The following is a 27,029-nucleotide window of genomic DNA, read 5'->3' on the forward strand; positions in this document are numbered from 1 at the left end:
ATGTAAGTACTTTTTATATAAAAAGCAAATCAATATAAAATAAAGACATTTTATTTCCATTTCAAACAGTATTTTGTTTCACTCTGTACTTCACTTCTTCATTAAAATCTAGCTTTTGGTTTGAGTGACATATTGTGCTTTGTCCTTGGACAGGAGTGTCAGAAGCTGGAAAGTCTCAGATGTGAAATAAGGGGGTTCAAGTCACATTGTCGGTAGCAGTGAAGTCAGCAAGGATAAAATTCCCTTTTGCTATACTGTGAAGAAAAATAATACAATTTTAAAACTGAATGCAAAGAATATAAAATACAATTTTAAAACTGAATGCAAAGAATATAGTGAATACATGTACCAGTGCAGTTTCTGGGTGGCCATTACAAAACCTTTCCATGCCTAATTTATTCCCACAAGCATGTGGCATTCCTGCTGTAAATAATTCCTAAATCTTTTTGTATGGGATTGTGCTTTAAGACAATAAGTCTTAAACTAGGGTGACATTATCGGGGTAAAATCCTTTAAATCCTTTTAATGAAGTAACAAAGCCAAGTCCAAATGAAGGCACGATTCCATGCTGAGTGCAAATCTCCCACATTTCCTATTTCCCATGTGTGCATTTCTGGAATTAACAGAGATCATTCCTGATTATTTCCATGGGTTTAATGTACTTCCCTTGAATACATATGGTGGTTATAGTTTCTGTAACTCAAAAAGAGGAAGATATGAAATTTTAAAAATGGCAGTATTGATTGCTCTACTGACTATGTACACTATTATTGCACAAAGGATCAATTTCTTGGTCACCCTTTCCAGTATAGACAATTATATTGTTGCTGCTTCTACATTTAATCTAAATCAAGGACATCAATGGTGAGTCAGCCCTTCCTAAGAGCTGGTTTCCCACTAAATATTGGAACATGGCTGTAGAAATTTGCTCTCATTTAAATGCACATAGTGAAGTCAGATGCTAATGTTGGCCTATGGGGTCTGGCTGTTCTAATTCATCCCAAAGGTGTTCAGGTAAGGTGTTTGTGAAGGCCAGTCAAGATTGACTCAGTAAATCTTTATGGATATTGATTGATATGCTGAAGCAGAAAATGTCCTGTCCAAACTGTTGCTAGAGATATATATATTGAAGATTTTAAAAAGCATCTTTATCATATCTCTGATGCGTATGCTGTCATCTTTGTATGGACTGTACTGAGTAAAACACATCTCACATGGTATTTAGTTTCATGATAAAATGATTAATTTCTTGGTTTTCTAGGAAATGTTTCTTATGTTGTTAAACTTGATGAAAGAGAACTGTGGTGTCATACTTTATGTCCTCGCTGTTATGATAAAAGCTTGCTAATGACGATATCAAATGAAGCCTGCCATCGATTTCTTAATGGAGCTGGCTGGTTTTATTCATAGGACAAAATTCAGCATCAGTGTAATAAAAGTAAGCCAGAATCCAAGTATTCATTATAGCAATCAATAATGGGAGGAAAAGACATGGTAACAATGAACAGCATTCTGCACACTGGCACACAGATTAATGTTTCTCATTTAACAACTCTGCTATATTCAGGTGAATCCATCAGTTGTGCTTATCTGAAATAACTAAGACACAATTCATCTGGATAGAGGCGAAGTGGAAATAGATATTTCCGTTTTCATTGTCCTAGACAATGAAATAGGTAAATCACATGACAACCTCATGGATTGTTATTCTTGAGTTAAACAATACAGAAGACAAGATTGACTTGCATTGCAAGTGTGATGAAAATGTTTTAAGAGATGGTGATTGAAATGTGATGTCTTTAGTGGCACTAGTTAATATCTTTGTGACATGCGTGCTTTTGCATGTATTATTCAGTTAACGTCTGAACGTTATCTTGGGAAATGAAGAGAAGGATAAGGAACATTCATAATAAGAGCATGTGTCTGCCATATAATTCAGTTTCATCTTGCGTTCTTTATTTCACACTGATACAAATGACAGATATACAGAGTTTTAAGGACAGCAAGACACACTTCAGAAGAAAGATTTGACTTCTACTTCCAAGCCTTACATGCATTTCACTGTACAGGACAGGTACTTCAAAGTTTTAAGGTTTGCATGTCCTTTTCATAAGTTTTTGACAGCAGGATCCTATGTGAAAGAGAATATTTCATTACAAGTCATGAATATGAGTCTGAATAAATGTAAAGTTTCCTCAAAAACAATGAAAAATGTCTAGCATTATGAGGTAAATGTATGCACTAATGTTCAAAAGTTCGAGATTTTTATTGTTTTTGAAAGAAGTCACCAAGGCTGCATTTATTTCATCAAAAATATTGTAAAAATAGCAATATTGTGAAACATTATTACAATTTAATATAGCTGAATTTTTAGCAGCCATTAGTCTTCAGTGTCAAATGATCCTTCAGAAATCATTCTAATATGCTGATTTGGTGCATATTAGAATGGAAACAATTCTTATTATTATCAACTGAAAACTGCTGAAAACTTTTTTTTTTTTTTTTCATGATTTATGAGCCTCGATTTAGGGGTATACTGTAATCGAACATCTGACGCCGCCCACACTGCTGAGAGCGACGGTTAGATGAATATGTTATATGGGCTGTGCACTTTCTTCTCTGCAACAAAATAAACACAACAAAAACGAAAAAACAGCAAGTTGTTTTTTTATAGAAAGCATAAGAAAAGTGTCTGATCATAACAACATGGGTATGTTAGCAAGAGCTCTGGCACTCATGTCACGTTTATTTATAGAGCACTTTAGCTATTAAATAGATTGCTTAAAAGCAAGCAGCTTTACAGTATCAAACATGAATAACAGTTTCAGTGCATTTCATCACAAGCACAACTTCATTTTGTACTATAAAGCGGCTATCCAGTGTGTTCATGTTTTCACCTGCGGAGATCTTACAGTACCTCAATGAACTCAACAGATCAAATGAGTCAGAGAAGACTTCCACGCGAAAGAAGGGAGCCTCAGCGCACACCTCTTATTACGTTATTGTCACTGACCAATGGTGTTTTCCAGCTGGAGCTAACTTTTCCTGAGAGTTCGATTTGGCAAGCCATTTCGAACTCTCAAAACGAACACAGAAACTTCGTTTTGGCCTGATTTTGTTCGAAATGACGTCACATCATTTTGTTCGATTTCGTTTGAAGTATATCGGGGCCTTTAGAATGTATTTTGTAACATTTATAAATGTCTATAAATTACATTTAAAATACATATTTATTTTTTTTACATATTATTTTTTTCTGATGCAAGTCCTTAATTTAATTTCATATGTTGGTATTAATTCATTGTTTATAAGTCTTTTAAAGAATTTTAACCCAAACTGACTGGGTTTCTGGAGAGCAAAGGTTTTGTGAAAAAAGTGGAAGATTTAAACACAAAGTGTAAAATAAACTGTTGATGATCACTTTATAGTATTTTATTATGTGTTATTGTCATTATTCAGGTTGGATTTCAGCTTTAATGTACGTTTTTGTTTTTTTTGTTTTTTAAACAAAGCAGCTGATATTGCCACAGAAACTAGTGGACCGCCGTGTCGCTTTCACCACAAAATGGCGGAAACGCAGGCGCCGGTGTTTCAGTTTGGGATGACGCGTTTTTGTAGGCCAACCCGGAAGTTAGCGGCGCACGGGTTCCCTCGATTGAAAGCCTATGCATTTTTCCCATAGACTTTTGGAAAATCGCAGAAAATAAGCTCTGTGTTTAACAAAGGGTTATGACACTTACACGTTTTGTCTATCAAGATCATCTTTACAAGTTAAAACAACATAAATAGATTTTGAAGCCTAAATAAAGTCGTCAGATATAAAAGGCTAACAGTATAAACGGACTACAAAACACCATGGTCGCGGATCAACGTTGTCACCACCAAGCTTCCTCAAACTGTATTTAAAAAACAACTTTATTTAGAAACATGCTCGCTGATTATGATCTGTGCTGTTATGAATACTTTTCCACTTTTTCATGAGAAATGCTGTCCAAATGTCCCGTTTTTAATGATGACGTCTAAAGTCCCCGCCGAAGGAAGTAGTCCCTTTTAGCTATTTGATAGCAACCGCCGATTTTAAAACACAGTAAAAGTTTAAAAACTCACAAGTTGTTTATATCTGGTGTGTTTTATGTCATAGATCAAAACGTGAAAGTATTTAGAGGCTTTGTTAACCACAGACCTTATTTCAGGCGATTTAGTAAAAACCCATTCAAAAAACCCATAGGCTTGACGGCGTTGGAACCGGCTAACTCGCTTCCGGGTTTTGCCTACAAAAACGCGTCATCCCTGGGAACGTGACGTCAGCAGCGCATTGCATTCTGGGACATTAGGTCACGGACAGTACAGTAATAGTGGAGGAAGATGTTAAAATTTATATTATACAGTTAAAAACATATTAGAATGGTGAACGCTGGCTGTGGTATGAACTATATATACTGACCAGCGTGGAAAACGAATGTGAAATGGAGCGCCATTTTGTCCCATTTTCGGGACATTCTAAAAAGCTTAACGTGGCGTAATGTAAGTAAACTCTAATAGCCCAGAATTTGAACGCAACGCGTTTAATTTCACATTAAACGTTTTCCTCCCATAGAAACTGTAGTTACAGCAAAGCAGATATGATCCTAGAATATGAACAGAACCCGTCTTATTACACGTTAAGTCACTGTCCATTAAGCGTTTTCTTTATGGGAGGAAAATGCGTATGTGTTAAATGTGTTGCGTTCATATTCTGGGCTTATCTGCTTTTCTGTAGTAAACACCAAACTAATAAAGCATTAGCATTAATAAATTAAGCCACGTTAAGCATGTTATAATGTCCCTCATTTTCTGCCTTCAGACTTAGAAACACATGTGAAACTCAAAATAATTTTGACCAAAATTTGGCATTGTCATTTGTATTTATTACAGATTAATAACTTCTGATCCGTTTGAATATGTACATGCTCACGCCATGAATAATGTACGAAAACGCGTTTAGAAATGTTTGTGATATAGCTCGTTGCGATCACTCTCCGTGTTGATAAAGCAACACCTCTGATTCATTGTTCAGCTTGTATCGGTAAGAAATCATGTATTTATTCCATTTAGGTCCAGTAAAACTTACTTGGTGTAGCGATTCCACAAGATAATTTCAGAGCTGCATTACAGGATCAGGATATTATCCCTTAATGCTTTAACATGAAGAAATCTGGGCGATATGATGATATGCTGGCTGAGATCAATCTATATTGTGTTTGTTATTTTATCTGGCAGATATATCAGTTATTAAAAACTGAAATAGAGAAATCTCTTTTGTCCTGTGTGTGGTCCGATAGAAGGTGTCAGTATGATTTCTATGCGTGTGTATATCGTGTCCTGGCCACACGACTGAGCGATCGAATGAACACAAGAGATTCAAATATTAGTCCATTTATTTTCAGCAAGTACAAGCAGCTCTTTAAAAAATTAACGTAAATAAAGTCGTTTTTTCATCTGGTGATTTGTATTTATTGTCATTGTACGCTCCTGACATAAGCGTGAGCGTGACATAAAACATGGCGGCGACTACCCAGAATGCAACGCGCAGTGACGTAGTTTGCCAAGCTCTATTGAGTGTCGCTTCCGTCGCTTCAAGAGAGAGCTGGAGAGAACAGTCCTACAGACAGTTGAGAGGAGTTCCAGTAAGTAGGCTGTCAATGCTATTTTATTCAAAAACATCGGATGAAGTGATTATTTTTTATTTAATACTGACGATGCCGAGTAATTAGTTATAAAAAATAAAATAACTGATAACTGATGATTTTTTTTCAGTGAATCCGCTATTTTAGCGATTATAATGTTACGTAGATTGTTTGCTAGCTTGTTTACAATAGCTTGTTGGATACTTTCCCTGCATCTCAAACAGCTCCCTATAGGTCGTGAATCAGTATATCATATAAATGAATGTGGCCGATTCCCTGATTACAGAACTAGGGAGCTGATTCAACAACAGTTAACATTGTGATAAGAATATGTGAACTGTAATAAGGCTAATAGATTTACTGTTGAGTGTTGGGTTTCGCTCAATGAGTATTCATCGTATTTTGGTGACTTGGTTGGAAACAACTTAAAAAATATTCCAATAAATAAATAATTTTGAAGAAGAATATTTTGGTCAATTTAGTCAGTTTTTTCATTGAACCAAAGAGAAACAATTGAGCATAATGTAAAATTTTGGCTGTATTATTTGTGTGCCCTTCAAAAATTGCTCTTAAGAAATGTTTATTGTCTCCCCCTATACTGTCAGATGAAATGTACTCCCCTGGAAACAGCTGCTGTCGCGACTCTGAAAAAAGCTGAGTTTATCGGCGTGAAATAAAAACATATTATGTTATATGTACTTATTTTTAATAATCCACTTTTTAAATTATATATAGGCCTTCACAACAGATATGATTATTTCCAGACCAAAGAAGTGTCTGGAAATAAAACGAAATATTCTGGCACCTTTGATTGGGTGGGCCAGCCATCAATCTGGGTGGGCCAATGCCGCCCTGGCCCTTCTGTAGCCTCGTCACTGCTACGTACAGTATAATATTCCTTTCATATAAGTCTTCAAGGCCATTTTACTGCAGACAGTTGAGCAACTACTATCACTACCTATTTTAGTTCATTTCAAAGCCACCTTTGGTCGCACAACAAGGTCACCGCTGATCGGGTCAAACCTTTGCTCGTGGAGACTAAAGAGCTGACCTTCATGTTGTCAAAACACTTTGGCTGAAATGAAAGTGTACAAACAACAGCCACCTCTTCAGTGTTTCATAGATTGTGTCTCTGTGGGAGACGGGTCATAAGGTGGCCCCATGTCTGAAAGGAACTGAAAGGTGCAGTTTGCCATAAGCTAAATGTAGCCCAACACCATGCTAACACCAACCCTACAATCAAACATGATAGGAAACTGAAAAGTAAATCAATAGCACTTACTGGCCAAACCACTCTAGCATTAAAAAAAAAAAAATAATAAAAAAAAAAAAAAAAATATATATATATATATATATATATATGGCTGTTAATGCACACATCAGATTTAAATGTATTTAGCTTTCATTGCTGTAAATATTATTTGGATCTGCAAATTATTCTTTTTAACACAGCATGAGACACATATGACAGAACCATAGCTTATTGGCAATGGTGGGAAGTGTTGTGATGATTCCATGCCACATAGTGTGCAAGTGTGAAAGGGACTTCCTGTAAAGAGCTGTGTCATCTCCCTCTCTCCAGGCTGTAAGATAAAACAGCAGGGGAGATGATAGGCAAGACACAGTCAAACGTCTCTATTCTGAACATCAGCACTTCAAAGACTGATGTGACTTAAAATTCAGGACCAGCTTTACATGAAACCTCAATGTTTTTGTGACATTTTTAAGGATCTTTTTTGAGGTCTTTTGAGCCAAAATCTCACTCTGGTGCTGTCAGCAGCTCAGTGGTTCAAGTGAAAATTCCGTCATCTTATACTAACCCTTATGTCATTCAAAACCTGTGATTTTCCAAGACATACAATAGCCTTCTCTGAAGAAAAGACTGAGGTAATTAAACAAGCCACAAGTCTAGACTGGCACTTTAAATGTTATTTACTAAATTGTGCTTTACTTGTGCTCACTCTTTTTTTTTTTTTTTTTTTTTAACACATAATGTTGCAAAACAGGCCCTTTAAAGGGGTGGTTGCATGCGTTTTCACTTTTTTAACTTTAGTTAGTGTGTAATGTTGCTGCTTGAGCATAAACAGTATCTGCAAAGTTACAGCGCTGAAAGTTCAATGCACACAGAGATATTGTCTTTTAAAGTTATGGCAGTTTATTGCCTACAAAAACGGGCGGTTTGGACTACAACGAGCTTCTTCCCGGGTTGGTGACGTTATAAACCCTTGCTATTAACATAAACACTGCCCCCGGGAACACGCAACAAAGTGGGCGAGGCCATGTGGCGCAGCATAATGAAAGCGGAAGAGTTGTTTACACCGAACGCGAGCTGCGCGACGCGACGCATCAAAAGATATAGAACACAATATTATCTGTGATATTTTCTACACTGGATGCGGTGCTGAAGACAGCTTCCTGAATCTACAGTTTAATGCTGGATTTACACAAAGACTTTTACTGAAAGATGAAGCAGTTCCCACTTTAAAAGCAGAAGCTGCTGTTTATCAGCCCCAAACTGTAAGTTTTATTGTTTGTCTTTTAAACGTAATGTTATAGTTCTGTTGCTATTTTTAATGCATCTAGGACGTATACAAAGAGCAACTTGTTTTTGCTAGTCAGTTAGCTAAATTCTAGTGCAACAAACACCAACAAACTTCTATGTTTATAGACCAACAGTTGTTTATGCTATAAATTAAACGCTACCTTTACAAAAATGCGACTACTCAGGCATGTATTTACTACAGTAAAGCTTTAATCAGGATAAAACTGTATATTGAAAGCTAACAAACAGCAGTGACAGCTTATCTAAACACTTTGACACAAATACTAAATGAAATACCATTCATAAACATCCTTCAAAAGTCGCGATTGGAGAGGTTCTGCTTTATCCTCTTCATCTGGGTCTGATTTGGCTCAATTTGATACAGCAATGTAGGCGCTATTATTTACTTTCCACCTAAGCGCGTAACTACGAATGGTAAGGGGCGTGGCGTTTCTGGATGCTTCAGCGAATCACGACAGACTGGGCCAGTAACCAACCTGCTGACCAATCTGAGCACATTGCGTATGTCGGAGGGAGTGGCTTCATAGAAGCAGGAAGTCAAACGAGCCATTCATATGACAGTGGAAACACTGGTGTAGAATAAAGATAAAATATATGAAAAATACAGCATTTAAAAAAAAAACGAAGCATTAAGACATGTTAAACTGTGCCCCCAAAACACAATCAAGCCTAGAAAAAAAAAACATATAACCACCCCTTTAACTTCATTTTTCGACATGCAGGTTACTCCATTGTTTTCACTTTTTTGCCTCATGCATCAGATCAAGAAACATTTAAAGGTGCTCTAGATTCAAAAATTGAATTTACCTCGGCAAAGTTGAATAACAAGAGTTCAGTACGTGGAAATGACATACAGTGAGTCTCAAACTCCATTGTTTCCTCCTTCTTATATAAATCTCATTTATTTAAAAGACCTCAGAAGAACAGGCGAATCTCAACATAACACAGACTGTTAGGTAACAGTCGGGGTGTACACCCCCAATATTTGCATATGCCAGCCCATGTTCCCAACATTATGAAAGGCATTAGACAAGGGCAGCCAGTATTAACATCTGGATGTGCACAGGTGAATCAACAGACTAGATAAGCAAGCAAGAACAACAGCGAAAAATGGTAGATGGAGCGATAAAAACTGACATGATTCATGATATAATGATATTTTTAGTGATATTTGTAAACTGTCTTTCTAAATGTTTCGTTAGCATGTTGCTAATATACTGTTAAATGTGGTTAAAGTTACCATTGTTTCTTACTGTATTCGCGGAGACAAGAGCCGTCGCTATTTTCATTTTTAAACACTTGCAGTCTGTATAATTCATAAACGCAACTTCATTCTTTATAAATCTCTCCAAAAGTGTAGCATTAGCCATTAGCCACGGAGCACAGCCTCAAACTCATTCAGAATCAAATGTAAACATCAAAATAAACACTGTACTTACACGATTAGACATGCTGCATGACGAACACTTTGTAAAGATTCATTTTGAGGGTTATATTAGCTGTGTGAACTTTGTTTATGCCGTTTAAAGCAAGCGCGAGCTCTTGGGGTGTGGAGCACCAGATTTAAAGGGCCACACACCCTGAATCGGCTCATTTATAATGATGCCCCAAAATAGGCAGTTAAAAAAATTAATTAAAAAAATCTATGGGGTATTTTGAGCTGAAACTTCACAGACACATTCAGGGGACACCTTAGACTTATATTACATCTTTTAAAAAAAAGTTCTAGGACACCTTTAATTATTTGCATTTGTAAAAGTAGAAATTATTTTATAAATATTTATACTTTAGATATTTTGAAGCACCTAATCCCACCACTTCTCAACAATATAATACACATTACAGGCAAAGTGCAGTCACAGATTTATTATTACAAAAAAATGATCAAAAACACAACTCATGATGCATTTCAAGTTCTGAAGCCATGCAATATCTTTATATGAAGAACAGAGTGAGATCTGAAAATGATCCCACTCCGTAAACAAATAGTCATATCAGAGACAAGTGGCCAGAGCCTGCAACCTTGGCCGAAAAAAGCATAATGCCTGCTAACGCTGCGGTAAGCAGGGGAGACGAGGCCGTTTTGTTTTATGTTTTTTTGTTTTGTTTTTTGAATGGATGTCAATGGAGGAGAAACTTCACTGTATTGAATAAACTGCTTTTGTGAGGAAATAGCTTATCATTTAATGAATTAACAGCCCATTGGCTAATCTTCAACAAAAGGATTAGTTTACTTTCAAGTAAAATTTTCCTGATAATTTACTCACCCCCATGTCATCCAAAATGTCCATGTCCTTCTTTCTTCAGTCGAAAAGAAATCAAGGTTTTTGATTAAAACATTCCAGGATTATTCTCCTTAAATAGCCTCCAAACGGTTGAAGGTCAAACGACCTAGCGAAAAGATTGAAAAAAAAAATGTAAATGTATCTGTAAATGTATCTTTATATAAACAAATGATCGCCCTCCAAGTCCTTCCTCCAAAACCACACTTTCGTATTCTTCAAAAAGCTTACGCTGTATGTCGTACGCCTTCCCTATTCTACTTATGGAACGAACACGGCGCCAGTTCAATTTTTTTCTTTAAGTAGAATACAGAAGGTGTAGGAACTAGGAAGTACAGCATAAGCTTTTTGAAGAATACGAAAGTTTAGTTTTGGCAGAAGCACTTGGAGGGCGATCATTTGTTTATATAAAGCATATACATTTACATTTTTTTTTTCGAAAATGGCTGATCGTTTCGCTAGATAAGACCCATATTCCTCATCTGGCATCGTTTAAAGCCCTTTGGAGCTGCACTGAAACTGTAATTTTGAGAATAATCCTGGAATGTTTATCAAAAACCGTAATTTCTTTCGACTGAAGAAAGAAGGACATGAACATTCTGGATGAGATGTGGGTGAGTACATTTTATTTGAAAGTGGACTAATCCTTTAAAGTCCCCCTAGTCAATAATTGTATCCCTTAAAACTCATCTTTGATCACTAAAATTACATATTTAAATTTCTTCATGCCTTAAAATAGCTTGAATGTAACTTGACTCTTGCTTCATTTAGTATCTGTGGATCTATGAATATGTTAATTAGCCCCGCCTCCACTCGCTCACGCCAGTTCAGACATCCACTCGGTCAACTTACTGAGGTAAACGTTGCACAATGGCATCACTCTTTACAACATCAGACACATAACGGTAATTAATATGATAAGCCTTTTGCTTGACTACGTTAATAAACAGCTAATAATGTGTTGCTAATGTTACACAAACCATTTTCCTCTTCGCCGTCTCTGAGTCAGCCTTCTAAAAATCAATATCCTTGTCCCTTTAAACAACTCAGAACATCAGTGGAGAAAAGCATAGTTCATCGTTATATACATCGTACACCTGCTATATTGCTAAATCTGCCCCATTTTTCATATCAACTGAAAAATACCGGGATAACCTGGCTTCTCTCTAGATTCCCCTGCTTCAGAGTGATTATAGTTAATGATATGCTAAAGCCCGCCGGCACACTCATGTGATTGTTTACAAGGTAGTCTGTGACATCAGAAACACTAGCGATTTCAAACCGAATTTTTGAGAGCGTCTTTAAATTACTACAGTTTTAAATAGGAAATACTCAGCAATGGTGTTGACTTATGAATTTGCACATGGTTTGTCTTAAAGCATATTAAAAACACCACATAGACATATAAACAACATTAAAAACTTGATTTTCACCACAGGGGGTCTTTAAACATTCATTTTGGATTGATATATTTTCAGAGTTTACATAGAAAAAAATGTGTTTTATAAAATAAGTTTTTCACATTTTCCAATTAACAATTTTTTTTTAGTCCATCCAAGAATTACATCAGTTTATTTATAATTTCAGAATTTTCATTCCTTTTAATATGTTAATATGTGTGGTTTTGATTTGGGGAAGGCATTGCCAAAAAAAAAAAAAGAGTTATGCTAGCATTTCTCAAAATAAGCTGTTGTCTTCAAGAACCTTTAGGAGATTTATTTCAAATAGTGTAAAACTACTGAACTACAATCTTTGTACTGAATCTTTGTAACACTCCCTGGAAATTGATGCACAGGTTATTTTCTCTGCCACTGATGCCTGCAGACAGAATAGAATGAAACATTTCACCTTCCTTTGTATCAATAAATATAACAAGACCTTTTCACAACTGACAGTAATTTCCTCTTCTATTTCCAAAGGAGGTTTACACTAAACTCCATACACACACATCCAAAAGATATCATCTCTCCATCAACAGTGTGATCAGCACGAGGATAGGGTTTGTTGTGTCCTTCAAAAATAGCCTTTTCTAAATAACTATTTCCAGCAATGGAAAAAAAACAAAAAACAATGAAAACTTTATTATTATTACTATTATTATTACTGTCATATATACTGTACACATTAAATAATGGGTTAATAAAATCCTATTCTTAAACATTGATAGCTGAAGCTTAATTGACCTGCCACTTTCCATAATGTCATTAATATCAAAATACATTACTGGCAAGAGAAAAAAAAAACTCTTAATTTGTTTGTTCTTCAATGCTGACAGCTTACTGGAATAATTGCTTGTAAAACACAGCTTTACTTAATTGATAAATATTTTAATGTGCCATTGTTTTTATTTAATTTATTAATATTTACATTAATATTAAACTTTACTTATTCTGTAAAAGAGTGTTTTAGTTGCTTATTGAAAACTGTTGTAATATTGTTGTGGTATCCATTACTGACAACCCTAATCTAACACCCATTTGAGTCTTCCAATATAACATTGCATGCTTGGATATCAGAATTACAATCCTCCCTTTCTGAGTTAAATTGGATTTAAAATTGAGTTTTATTGGCCATTTCTTTCTTTCACTTGTACATTAAGACAGCAGTGACTTTAAGAGGAACCATCATTAATCTTAGGAAATAGTGGACACACTGTATGTGCCTATGTCACTGATTAGCACAGTCATCTGTCTTTTTCCTGTCTGTGGCTTCACCTCCCACTGAATTTGATGGATCTTCCTCTTCCCCAGCAGTCCGGTGGAGCAGGTAGTCAGCGTGAGGCCCAGATGGGAGAGGTGGAAACAGTCACCTTAGACACAACGGTAGTCTTCTTTCAAAGAAATCTTTAAAGGCCTTTACTTTGAACACTTGAAGAGATGGGCATTCGGACCGAAATGTCTGTATTACTCCTAGAAAAAGGAAATGGAGCAGAAAATTATCTTGAAGCATCATTAAAACAAACCTGTTTATATTTGCATTGCATTGCAAAGTCGAAGCTAGCACGGCATAATTTCAGTAATTATATTTCACAAATGTGTGATTTATTTCCAATATGACAATTAGCATATATCATTCACTTGAATCTACAGAACAGTTTCAAACAATCACTATTTGCTCAAAGGACAGAAGACACATCTGAAAATGAATTATTTCCAGCGAAACATGCAGAAAAATTCATAATTTATTCATGACAGATGACAATGAACCCAAACAGCCACATGAATAATTGTGGAGCAATTCACGAATATCTTGAATTACAAGCAAAAACCTTCACTAATGACAAATTACAGCTTGCCAGCAAACAGAAAAGCTGTCATTATCCACCTCACAGAAAAAGAGAAAAGGAGGAAGAAAACATGAAAGGGAGGTAGATTCAAAGGAATCCTGCTGGTTTCCAAGTTCAAGCTGAGGATGAGTGATTTGAGCTCCCATCAGCAGAGACCCGAGCACACTGAGGGAAAATGCTAACCGTGTAGAACAGCAGCTTTCCCTGCTCAACTGACTCAACTCATCCTTGTCAAGGTGAAATGGCTGTTTCCAGGTGAAAAAATAAAAGAAAGAAAGAAAAGGCCTGGAGGGGGCTCAGACTGCTATTCTCCTCTGACAATGAGCGAATATTCTTCGTCAAGCTAATGGGACACCAACGTGGGTTTAGAAGAGAGCAATTAGACCCTGTTAAAATGATCAAACAAACAGGGTGAACACCGAAGGTGCTGTTTTGATTAGACCAAAGAAAAATATGACACTTTTTGTTTAAACCAGCTACAATAACATTATATTATGAAAATGTATATGTATGCATAGTAACCAGTGTTGGGTGTAATGCATTGCTAAGTAATTAATTACTATAATTTAATTACTTTTCCCTTGAAATTTCTATCGTTACTCACCCTCATGTCATTCCACATGTACCCGTAAGACCTTCGTTCATCTTCAGAACACATTTTTGATAAAATCCGAGAGTTTTTTATCTCCCATAGAAAGCAATGAAATTACCACATTCAAGGTCCAGATAAGTAGTAAAGACACTGTTATTAAAAATTCGTCAAATGAAAATTGTTGAATAAAGTCATTATTTTTGTTTTGTTTTTGCACACAAAAAGTATTCTGGTCTCTTCAACATTAAGGTTGAACCACTGTAGTCACGTTGACTACATATTTTAACAATGTCTTTACTACTTCTCTGGACCTTGAATGTGGTAATTTCATTGCTTTCTATGGGAGATTTAAAAAAAAAAAAAAAAAAACTCCTAAATTTCATCAAAAATATCTTAATTTGTGTTCCGAAGATGAACGAAGGTCTTGCGGGTTTGGAACGACATGAGGGTGAGTATTTCATGACAGAAATTTAATTTTTGGATGAACTAACCCTTTAAATAATGACTATAGAACAATCTATATAAAACCATAGTGGATTTAACATCAAAATTTAATGTCTAATGATAAAATGTATGTTTTTAATGTAACCGTCTCTCTTTAAATATGTGTCTATCCTTGTATTATTCAACTGGTTGAGATTGATTTGGGAATTAGAAAGTAATTAGTAGGGGTGTGACGAGATCTCATGTCACCAGACTAAAATGTGACGAGATTTCTTGACGAGGCGAAAAGCAGTCTCTTGATATTGCCATGACAGACTGGTTAGGATGATTTGGAAAGAATATGCCACAGCTTCGTTTACATTATGCCTCCTCTGTCGTTTTGCTTTGTATTTAAATAAAACACATTAAATTCAGTTTTATAACGGTCGCCGCCGCTACATATTTATAGAGTTACGCGCGATCGCTGAAAGTGAAAGTAAACACGAGCGCGCATTCAAACACGATCTCAATACCCGCATTTTGAAAGCGGCTCCCTGATGAATACAGATATCTCTCAATATGAAAGCTATTTTAGGCTGGGCAGTGTAGTTGTAACCATCTCTTAGCTGTGTATCAAAGAAAAAATTGGTCTTATTTGCACTTTTAATATTGAGAGAGTGTGATTATGGTTGCACTTATGGTAAAGTGTTACCATAAAAATGAATAACAGTTTTCTCTTAATCTTATTAAGCACAAACAGTAAGGTTTCATTTGTTAACATTAGTTAATGCACTGTAAACTATCATGAACTAACAATGAATTATTCAAAATTTTATTAAAAATGTGTTAAAGATTTCGTAAGCATAGCCTACTGCATGGTTGTGCTTGTAGGTTATTTTTTATTTGTGTTAATGCAAGGAAATGTGCTAAATTGTGCAGACATGTCATAAAAAAGAAATTATGAACACATGCAAAAACATTAGAGAACCACTTAAATATTAATAACTGATTATGTTGTAGTCAATGAATCCTGTGAGCTTTTATTGTTATTTTCCAAAAAATGGGTTTCATATATATATATATATATATATATATATATATATATATATATATATATATATATATATATATATATATATATATATATATATATATATAAATTATAGAATTGTATATTTATTTATTTATTTATTTTTAATATAATTTTACTTTTAATTTAAGGAAATGTGCCATTTACATAAGATTTTATATTTTTGTGCTTCATATTGGATGACAACCTTAACGTAACAGTAAAAGCCAAGCAGTTTTACACTATTTACACATGTGACCAGTTGTGTCTTGGGTGATACCATGTTTATTCAACAGCAGCTAGTATGGGATTCACACTCAGTTAACAGATCGCTTCCATCTGACAGACTGCAGCTGGAGGGGCATCATCTCTTCACACTCCAGCGACCTGACTCACAACAACATGCAAATAATATGCTTGTGTAATCAGCGCTTCATGTCATTTGTTTCCTCACCTGTTACAAATAATACCGTACTGTGAGCTCTGCTCTGCAATCTGAGAGATGCTATGGACTCAGACCATCTGTTACTGATCACATCCCTTCCAAAAGGATTTTTTCACAGGTTCATAAAGGTGCCATAAACAGCTACACATATTTTGACTGGTGATGATAGCTGTGTGTAAACATGCCTGTTTCTTTAAATGTCTGATATGTACGCTTTACTGTCAAAGTACATCAGTGTTTGATGATGTAGGACGGTACACTTTCTCACCCTTTCTTTCCCTGTTCAGCACAAAACAGCTGCAGAGTATTCATGCCGTACAAACATGGATGAATTAACAGGATTAATGTTTTAATGACAGGTTCTTTGAAGGAGGATTTTTTTTATTATTTATACAAAAGAGGCTTATAGTTACAAGTGTGTGTGGGGGTGGGTGGGGGGGATAACACAGTAATTTGTGGAAAATGTATTCGCATTGTAGGAATTAAATTAGGCAGTGAGTGGGGTAAGATGTAGGCTGTATTCTGGATATAATGGCTCATTTCCACCGAGCAGTAGGGTTCAGTTCAGTACAGTACAGTACGATTCGGGACAGTAAACCCTGATCTGGCTTGCGTTTCCACCGCCAACAGTACCCTTACTTGATGGGTGTGGTGTATACCGGAAAGTAGCGATCAACGTCATTCTCGTGTGAAGAAGAAAGTGATAGTAAACAACGATGGAGGACATACAGCAGCTTTGTTTGAGCAAAGACTTCCATCTTCCTCATCTTCTCATCTTCCGCTGTCGTTCTTCCTCCTTATATCCTTCCAGAGCTCCTCAGTGGGACTCGAGACCGGTGTGACTCACAGGTGTCAATCATTAGCCATCACTCCACTGGCCCCACCCTGCTAATCACAGGGGTTTTCATAGTGATGACATAGAACAATAATTTTGGCTTCCCAAAAGAACCTTTCAGCGAACAGTTCTTAAAGGATCAGTTCACTTTAAAATGAAAATTATCCCAAGATTTACTCACCCTCAAGCCATCCTAGGTGTATGTGACGTTCTTCTTTCTGATGAACACAATCAGAGTTACATTAATAAATATCCTGATGCATCCAAGCTTTATAATGGCAGTGAACGGGATCAACGAGTATGAAGCTCAAGAAAGCGCATCCATCCATCTTAAACATACTCCACACCTCCAGGGGGGTAAATAAAGGTCTTCTGAAGTGAAACAATGCATTTGTGTAAGAAAAATATCCATATTTAACATGTTATAATGTAAAATATCTAGGTTCCGCCAGACCGCCTTCCGTATTTAACTTACAAAAAAAGCATAACTGATGTCGTGTAGGTTAGCGTAAGCATTTTGAATTGCAAGAGACGTTACGCTTTCTTCGTAAGTTGAATATGGAAGGCGGAGGACATAGCGTAAGCATTTTGAACTGCGAGAGGTGTTACACTTTCTTCGTCAGTTAAATACATAAGGAGGAAGTCTAGCGGAGGCTAGATATTTTACTTTATAAATATGGATATTTTTCTTACATAAATGCATTGCTTTGCTTTGAAAGGTCACATGATTTAATATGGATTTGAGAGGGTCTATTTCATCTTTGGAGAGTGTAAGTGGATATAAATCATTTAAATATGTTTTGTTGAACATAGTTTTGTGGTTTTACTGCAAATAGCAAAAGCTGGTTTAATCTAATCATGGCAAGATGTCACATTAAGCAGACATTATTGCCACCAAATGTTAATGTATATCAGGTTCTCTATTCTAGGTATTTACTCTGATCATTACATTTTCACCAAGATATGACATTTGGCTCTGAGGCAGATAGGAATGCAATTACACAGAATGTAAAGTACACAAAGTATTTCAATAAGCGCTGCTAATCTCCAAGGCTGCACATCTGAGCACTGCAGTACTCAGTACATCCATCTATTTTATACATGTAGAGAGATTCGAGTCTGAGCTCCCAGCACATGTACCTATTATCTGTGTCACAATCAGGCCTGATGCTCTGGGAGAAACAATTCTGTCAAGAGCCTGAGCGAGAAAATCAGCTAACATCCATAATTACCTTGCCCATTTGGCTGTTGACAATTGAACTTCTTTAATCAAAACACAGCAGGCTCAGACTCTGCTCATCAGCAATAACAAGCTGGCCGAATGCTGAGGTTTCCCCAGTGGACACACTGTATCCATCTTACTGTTTGTGTACTATTCAGCAGTGAAGTGTTGTGGTCTTTGATTTACTGTCACTGCCAAAGGTGTTGGTTGTAAGTGATAGCAAGATTGCACGCATGGATTAATAGCCCATGTTTGCTGTCTTTTACAGCCAGCACTTTAGTTGGCAAGTAGAACATTCCCACAAGAAAAATGGGGGAAAATTCAGTATTGATTTAGAAGTAATGCAGGGGACATCAGGGCTTTAGCTGACACAAGGACTATATCTATAAGAAACTATTTTGAGTCAAAAGTACAATTGCACGAATGCTTGTTTTCTCTATCGTAATTTTTGTATGTTGGTTTCAATCAGCTATTTGGTCAAAATGGTCTTCAGTTCTGTTTGCTAAATTGACATGACCTTCTGGACTGTTTCAACCACATCAGTTAACGTGCATATATCAGGCCCCATTCCAACAATCGGATTGGGATGCTGTAGCTTCAGTAGGCTGTTGGGACTAAACACTTGGCTAGCTTCCACATCCTCTGCTCAAGGCATGCACTTCACGGACATCTTCAACTTGCTTTGGGAGCGAAGATCTCTTTTCACTGTGAACAACACCAACAGCAACAACAGCAGCAGCTACAGGATGATCTGCACCACCAACATTAAGCAGCTGACCCCACTGTCACAGTCACCCCTCTGCCTACACTAAGAAATATGGCTGAAGAATATGCATGGGCTTCTAAACAAGCTCAGCAATTAGCGCACCCCAGGATCTTCTCCCTCTCCCATCACGCTTACAGGGGTCCCTGACAGTAAGTGTTTCTGACATGTAGGTAAACATGCTACTTTTCAGAATATTCCAGTCATTTTTAATACTTGGTGGCATGTCCATAAAAAAACAAAAGAGGTTCTTAAATAGAAGTAATCTAATCAGAGTGCATCGTATCATGAATCATGTCACAGCACAACCTCTTAAAGGTGCACTGTGTAAGATTTTCTGTCCGCTAGAGGTCGCTAGAGGCCTATTCAAAACAAAGGCGTAGCTTGATGATGCCAAATTTGAGCATGGAATCTTGGAACATGTGGTCTTCACCTCAATGGCCAGTGGAAAAGAATTGGGATAGGACTCGGGAAGAAATCATGTTCATGGACGCAATTATAAACGTTAATGTAGTATGAAGCGGAGCAGGACCGAGTGTTGTGGGGATCTGAACGAGGCAGCTGGAGCAATTGCGAGCAATCGCTCGGTGGCTGCTGTGAGACACTGTTGCACAATGCAGTAAGATAGATCCATTTTAAAATATATTAAATGCTGGATGGCTTGTGTTGATAAATGGCATGCAGTTAATTTTAAAACATATGATGGAGAAAATGCTGTATTACTGTTACTAAAAATAAAGCTGCATCTGATTATGCTATGTTTGCTACTTCACAAAATAGTGTTTTTCTCTGAGGCATGGTAAAGCATGACACCTGCAAACAATCAAGAAAATTAGATTTAAACAATAAGACTAAACGTGTTGAGCTATATAACAATAATTAGTTTTATGTCTATAAATATATAAAAACAGTTGTTCCCTTGCCTATTAAAACATGTAAATATTAAAGCGTCTTTGGTGTTTCAATGGTTTCTACAAAATAAAACCAGAAACCGAGGGTAACACGGGTATGACGCCATTAACAGGCGATTCTTTACACGTCCCGGAGCCTTGTTAAAATTGCAGTTTTCTCATGATTTACAAATAGTTGGCAACATTTCGGATATTGTAAGTATCAAGTGAACAAAATATATAACACTGGCCTAGTGGTTTGTGGATATTTTACTGCAAAATTCGTACATATTGCACCTTTAAAGGTTTAGTTCACTTCAGAATTAAAATATTCTGATAATTTACTCACCCCCATTTTTTTGAGGAAAAAATTCCATATAGCGGACTTCACTGGGGTACAATAGGTTTAAGGTCCAAATTGCAGTTTCAACACAGCTTCAAATGGCTCTAGACAAGGAATAATGGTCTTGTCTTGCGAAACGATCTGTGATTTTCAAGTGTTTACCACAAGCATTTGTGGTTAAAAACTATATAAATTTGATTTTTTTTTAGAAAATGAAAGGTTTTAGAAATGTAAGGTCTCCAACTACCCATCTAGTCCTTTGCAATGTAATCACTGTCAGCCCACTTACACAGGTCACATTTGAATCCCTCTAGCTGCTCTTTCAATCCATCACCCACTATCTCAAAACAATTATGAACTGCTTATTTCCAGACATTCTGAATATTGTTAATTGGTCCCTATGGCAGGAGATTTTCCAAAAAAAAAAAAAAAAAAAATTCAAAACTGCAATTTAGACCCTTGCTGAAGAAAAGTAATCTTGATTCTTCTGTGATCAGTAATTACAAACCAATATCTAATCTTCCATTTCATTTTTGAAAAAATAGTATCCTTACAGCTCAATAACTCCAATCTCAACACCAATAAACATAAGGCAACATTACAGTCTGGCTTCCAGGCAAACCACAGCACAGAAACAGACTTGATGAAGGTTTTAAATGATCTTTAAATTATTCTGGACTCAAGTTACTTGATAATATAAGTGCTGCTTTTGGCACAGTTCATCATGAGATTCTACTCGACCAACTACAGAACTGGGTCGATCTATCAAGTCCTCTCTTAGACTGGTTCAGGTCTAAGAGAGGCTGAGTTAGATGCATTCCTGGGTCAACATATTTTGTTGATCCTGGAACAACATTCCAGTCTGAAAATGTAGTCTTAACCCTATTCCTACCCCTAAACCTAACTCTATCCATATGTTATCGCAAAAATCAGAGGGAAATGATAAATGAATAGCACTTATGTAGAAGCACCAATTCATGGTTTTAAGAATAAACTTGACATAATCTGTAAACTTGTCCCTCAAATCTGATTGGTTGATTTGAATGTTGTTCCAGGATCAACAAAAATTTTGACTCAGGAACATGTTGAACTCAGCAATATCAGGTTATGCCAGGAGGCATGTTTGATAGTGACATCAGTTTTAAAAAACAGGTAATGATTAAAAAAAAAAAGGTGATGATATGCTGTTAAAAAACACCTCAGAAACATTTCCGAAGTATGTGATATTCTCTCCCCTTCTGACAATGAGAAACTTGTTTATGCATTTGTTACATCTAGACTTGACTATTGCAATAGCGTTTTTGCTGGGTTACCAAAGAGCTCTATTAAACACTTAAGAGTCCAGAATGCAGCAGCACTAACTCGCTCTAAAATGAGAAATCACATTACTCCAACACTCTTCCAGCACCCTTCACTGGCTGTCTGTGTCATTCAGAATTGAAGATCCTCTTATTAGTTTTTAAATGTCTTCATAGTACTGCCCCAATTTCTGTCAGGACCACTATACTCAAAGATGATCGACAATTAGCATACAGTTTAGATTGGCGGTATGGTTCTGTTCAAGAACTCCAGTCAGGGCTGTCTGGTGGAAGAGTTTGAGAGAATTGGGGAAGGATGATGAGGATGCACACTCAGAAAATATAGCTCCTTCACTCCAGTAGGGGTGAAAAGACATTGGAGTTGGTGTATTATTGGTTACTTCACTCCATTAGGGGTGAAAAGACACTAGGAAGCAGAGATTGCTGCTAGTGTAAATCACTAAGTGAGGCTCTCAAACTCTTCCATGCAGATAGGGGTGTCCCAAAATTTAGTATTATGTGTGTTTTGTTAGGGCTGTCTGCTGGAAGAGTTTGAGAGAATAGGGGAGTGACGATAAGGATGTGCACTCAGACGTGTGAAAAGACAACATGATCGCTGCGGTGGACTGGTGTAAAATACACCAGAGCAAGAATAAGTGTATAGCTCCTTCACTCTACTAGGGGTGAAAAGACGCTGGAAATGTGTATTTTTGGTTACTTCACTCCATTAGGGGTAGAAAGACACTGGAATCCATCAGAGGCAGACAGCGTGTATGGGCTGCTTCACTCCATTAGGGGTGGAAAGACACGCCAGGGGTTGCTAGTAGCATAAAGCACAAACCGAGGCTCTCAAACTCTTCCATGCATTCTATTTTAGTTATTAGTTAAATAAGGTGTATGTTTTTCTTTTCTGTGAATGTGCACATGCATATTTTATCTTATTTCTATGCATGTTTCTTTTTTTTCTGTGAATTTCTTTTCTATAAAGCACTTTGTAAAGACTGTTTTTAAAAGGTGCTATATAAATAAAGTTTTACTTACTAATTAAATCAAGGCTCCCCATCACCGGATTATATATAATGTTGCTTATTGGGTTTTGAAGCTACAACCCTAGAACTGACTTTGAAATTGATTGTATGTCAAGCAACATCCACTAATGTTAATCTCAGGGATAAAATATCAAACATCTTTTTATTAAAGCATATCATTTGACATACAATTCACTTGTACATTCTGAGAGCCCTTTTTTTATAGTTCAAAAAAATAAATTAATTAATTTAAAAAAAAAAATTATAATAATAATAAAATAAATAAGACATAAGGAAAATAATAATAATAATAAAAATAAAAAGTGGTTAACTTAAAGGTAAGAAAGCTTAAAGTGGTACATCATTAAAAGCAAAACAAGACAAGAACAACACACACAAACAAAGAAAAAACACACCCCCCAGACTGACCACGATCCAGGGATAAAATATAAATCTATTTACAAAGTACCAACCAAAGTCAACCCAGCTTTCAATGCACTTTTAAATCAGTATCAAATGCAAACTTTTGTCCTCCATGTTTTAGGTTTCAATGTCAGCACATTATTTATGCCTTTCATATTGTGCTTCTATTATAAACAGCAAAGTGGTCTTCTAACCTTCTAAAGTTAGTTTTATGTGCTTTTTATCCTTCATTTGTCTGTTTTTGAGGCAATGTTTTACATCCTAGACCCTCTCATGTTCACTGCATCAAGGAGCTAATATTTATGCATAGCTGAGAGTACGACTTGAAATGCAGGGTGAAAGCACAGTAATTATCTTCCAGGGCAATCAGACACTCTTATCTCCAACGATATGTGGGCTGTTATCTCTTGTGTTGTTATCTATAGGACATTTTAGTGGTCTTCAGTATATATTTTCAGACAAAAATCATCAATCCTCATTAGAGGAAATGACCTACAATCAGAGCTTTTGTCCTTGGAACAGTTTGTTTATGCCACTTAGAAAAATAAACATATGTCTGGTGATGATAACTAAATAAAAACATACACAATCTTTGGAAGAAAACAAGGGAACAAACAAAGAACAACAACAAGAGTACCAAAGTTTTCAGATCTAGTCTTCCCAAGTGGTTATGCTTTCTATAGGCCTACACGATATCCTTGGCCATGAAATAATGTCATTTTAATTTATTTTCCTCAAACGTTTTAAATCAGAAAAGTGCCAGACATACAGTCATGTTCTAAATCAAGTTTATGTGTATGAAAATGCAAATTAATGAGCTTTTATAAGAAAGCACTTGTGCTATTTCATTATTTCGCCTAGAATGCTTTTCTTGTGGGAATATATACAATCATGACAACTCTCTGAAGATTTTTAATATTGTAATGAATATGACAATGTTAATGTATTTGGTTTTGGTGGAATAGATCTGCTACGCTGCTATTGCGGAGCAAGTACAGGAACTACTGCCAATACATACACCAATACGCTGCTGCGCAAATAGCATATCTCAATAATCCATAGCAGATCTATACAGGTGTATAGATGGGGGAAGGTGGAGGGTTTTAGAGGAACTCTGAAGCATGCTGCAAACTGCTATAAGGCTTGTTTGAGACGAGCAAATTCTGCGCAGAACCGATCACCGATGATCACCGCGAGATGCATGCCGGTTAGAAATGTGTCCGAGGGTGGTCCGCCTTGCTCTGATGTCATGCTGACGTGTGTCAAAAACCTCTCGCGAGGGCGAGGCGGACGTGTCGGATTCTGCAGTCGAGCGCAGTTGCTCTCCACCGACTGCGCTGACTAAAAGCATGATGGGAAACGACTTGATGACGACACAGGATAAAGCTTATTGGTTTAAACAACCGTGATGTATTGATCTGTTTTAAAATGTTTGATTTTAAAACCCCAATACCATGATTTTATGTGTATAAATTATGTGTGAATATTCCAAAAGTCTCTGACAGTGTGATCTCTCTGTGGGTTATGTGATTGTTATCATATTTATAAAAATATATAAAAACATGTCTTTAATTAAAATAAAATTGACTGATACACCTTCGAATGGAAATAAATATCAAGTACTTTGGGTGTATTGTTCATTATGTTTGTTTTCATATAAAAGCAACAGAACGTAATTTACATCCAGTTTATCAGCAACACAGCGCACAAGTGTGAATCCCGCGATATCCGCCTTTGATCTCGCAGGTGTCTGATGCACTACGAGAACGGAGAATTGTCCATCTTCCCTGCACTTTTTTTCACTCCTCCCCTCACTGCAGCCGCCTACTCTCGGCTGAACTTCAGGCGAGGCTAGGCGCATCTCAAACAAGCCTAAACTGAATGTAACCATCCATTTGAATGTGTGAGCAGCAAGCTCATTGGCTGCAGAAGTAACATGGACCAATCAGCTTGTACCAAGTAGTTAATGCTGTAATTATCATCAGCTTACGGACCCATCAGCCTGTGCCATCTAGAGTTTCATGACTGAACTAATATACAGTGGGTACGGAAAGTATTCAGACCCCCTTAAATTTTTCACTCTTTGATATATTGCAGCCATTTGCTAAAATCATTTAAGTTCATTTTTTTTCCCCTCATTAATGTACACACAGCACCCCATATTGACAGAAAAACACAGAATTGTTGACATTTTTGTAGATTTATTTAAAAAGAAAAAACTGAAATATCACATGGTCCTAAGTGGCAGCATCATGCTGTGGGGGTGTTTTTCAGCCGCAGGGACAGGACGACTGGTTGCAATCGAGGGAAAGATGAATGCGGCCAAGTACAGGGATATCCTGGACGAAAACCTTCTCCAGAGTGCTCAGGACCTCAGACTGGGCCGAAGGTTTACCTTCCAACAAGACAATGACCCTAAGCAGAGGATCCCCAAATCCAGGTGTGAAAAACTTGTTGCATCTTTCCCCAAAAGACTCATGGCTGTATTAGATCAAAAGGGTGCTTCTACTAAATACTGAGCAAAGGGTCTGAATACTTAGCCTGGTAATACCAGACTCTGCTACTTCACTTTGCTTCGTAGACAGAGTCTGGAATGGCATAATAGAGAAGTGTTTTCTCTCTCGCCAGGGGGCGCTTGTCTGAAGTTTAAAATCATTGGTTACCCATAAGCTAATCAGATACGTTTAGTTATGACGTATGTTATGTGCCTGTACAGCCGCATCGAAGCACAGACATCATGCATCGAACTCAAATCTATGATTGAACTTCCACTGTAAACCTGTTGTAAACACATGATAAAACAAATGTTTATCAAACACTCTTCTTGTTCTGGCTTCAGTTTGAAAAATAGTTGAATGTTCTCCATAACAGAGCGAATTGCATCCCGTGTCTCGTTTCCCATTTCCGCGGTCGTTTCGGTTTTCGATTTCTCTAACCTACAATGTAAAACTCGTCGCTTAGCATCTACGTCACGGCTCTCAGCCCGCCCTCTGTTCGTTGATTGGCCCGGCTGTTTCCAGATCGGTGGCAAACAGAAAGCTCTGACGCTGTATCAGACTGAGTACAGAAGCAAAATGAAATTGAGCGGAAGTAGGAAGTCTGACGTAGTCAGGCTACTGAATACTTAGGACCATGTGATATTTCAGTTTTTCTTTTTTAATAAATCTGCAAAAATGTCAACAATTCTGTGTTTTTCTGTCAATATGGGGTGCTGTGTGTACATTAATGAGGGAAAAAAAAATAACTTAAATGATTTTAGCAAACGGCTGCAATATAACAAAGAGTTAAACATTTATACTTTCCTGAATACTTCTGAATACTTTCCGTATTATATATATATATATATATATATATATATATATATATATATATATATATATATATATATATATATATATATATATAAACACACACACCATAAGAAAAAAGGTCTCAATTGTCAATCACTTAAGTTTACAATCTGTGTGGCATTTTTGCAGTGTCATAATATGTATATAATATGTTTGTTGTTTATTTAATAGTATACAGTACACAGAACAAAAAGAAGGCCGGTAAAAACACAAAAGTTTTGAAGTGAATCTATTGCACTGGCCAAACTTTTATTTATTTATTTGAAAACAAATAGTTGGAAATTTGCATATGTTATGCTTTCAAAATGCTAATGGGTGTTAATGGCATGGGAAGTGTTTATGTGTTAATACAGGTGCTTTTTTTCAGGCAACACAGAGATTCTGATTCAGTTTTATAGGGTAAAATTATCAGCACATAGCAGGGTTGGTTGTGCACTCATATTCTACAATTATTGAGTTTAGTTGCTGCTTCCACAGTATGATTACCTTCATTTTCTGGGCCATAATTCCAGCTCTGTACTCAATGTTGAAAAGCAACGGCATGTCTATAA

This window comes from Chanodichthys erythropterus, chromosome 14 (genome assembly GCF_024489055.1).
Source record: "Chanodichthys erythropterus isolate Z2021 chromosome 14, ASM2448905v1, whole genome shotgun sequence".
Taxonomy (NCBI): Eukaryota; Metazoa; Chordata; class Actinopteri; order Cypriniformes; family Xenocyprididae; genus Chanodichthys; species Chanodichthys erythropterus.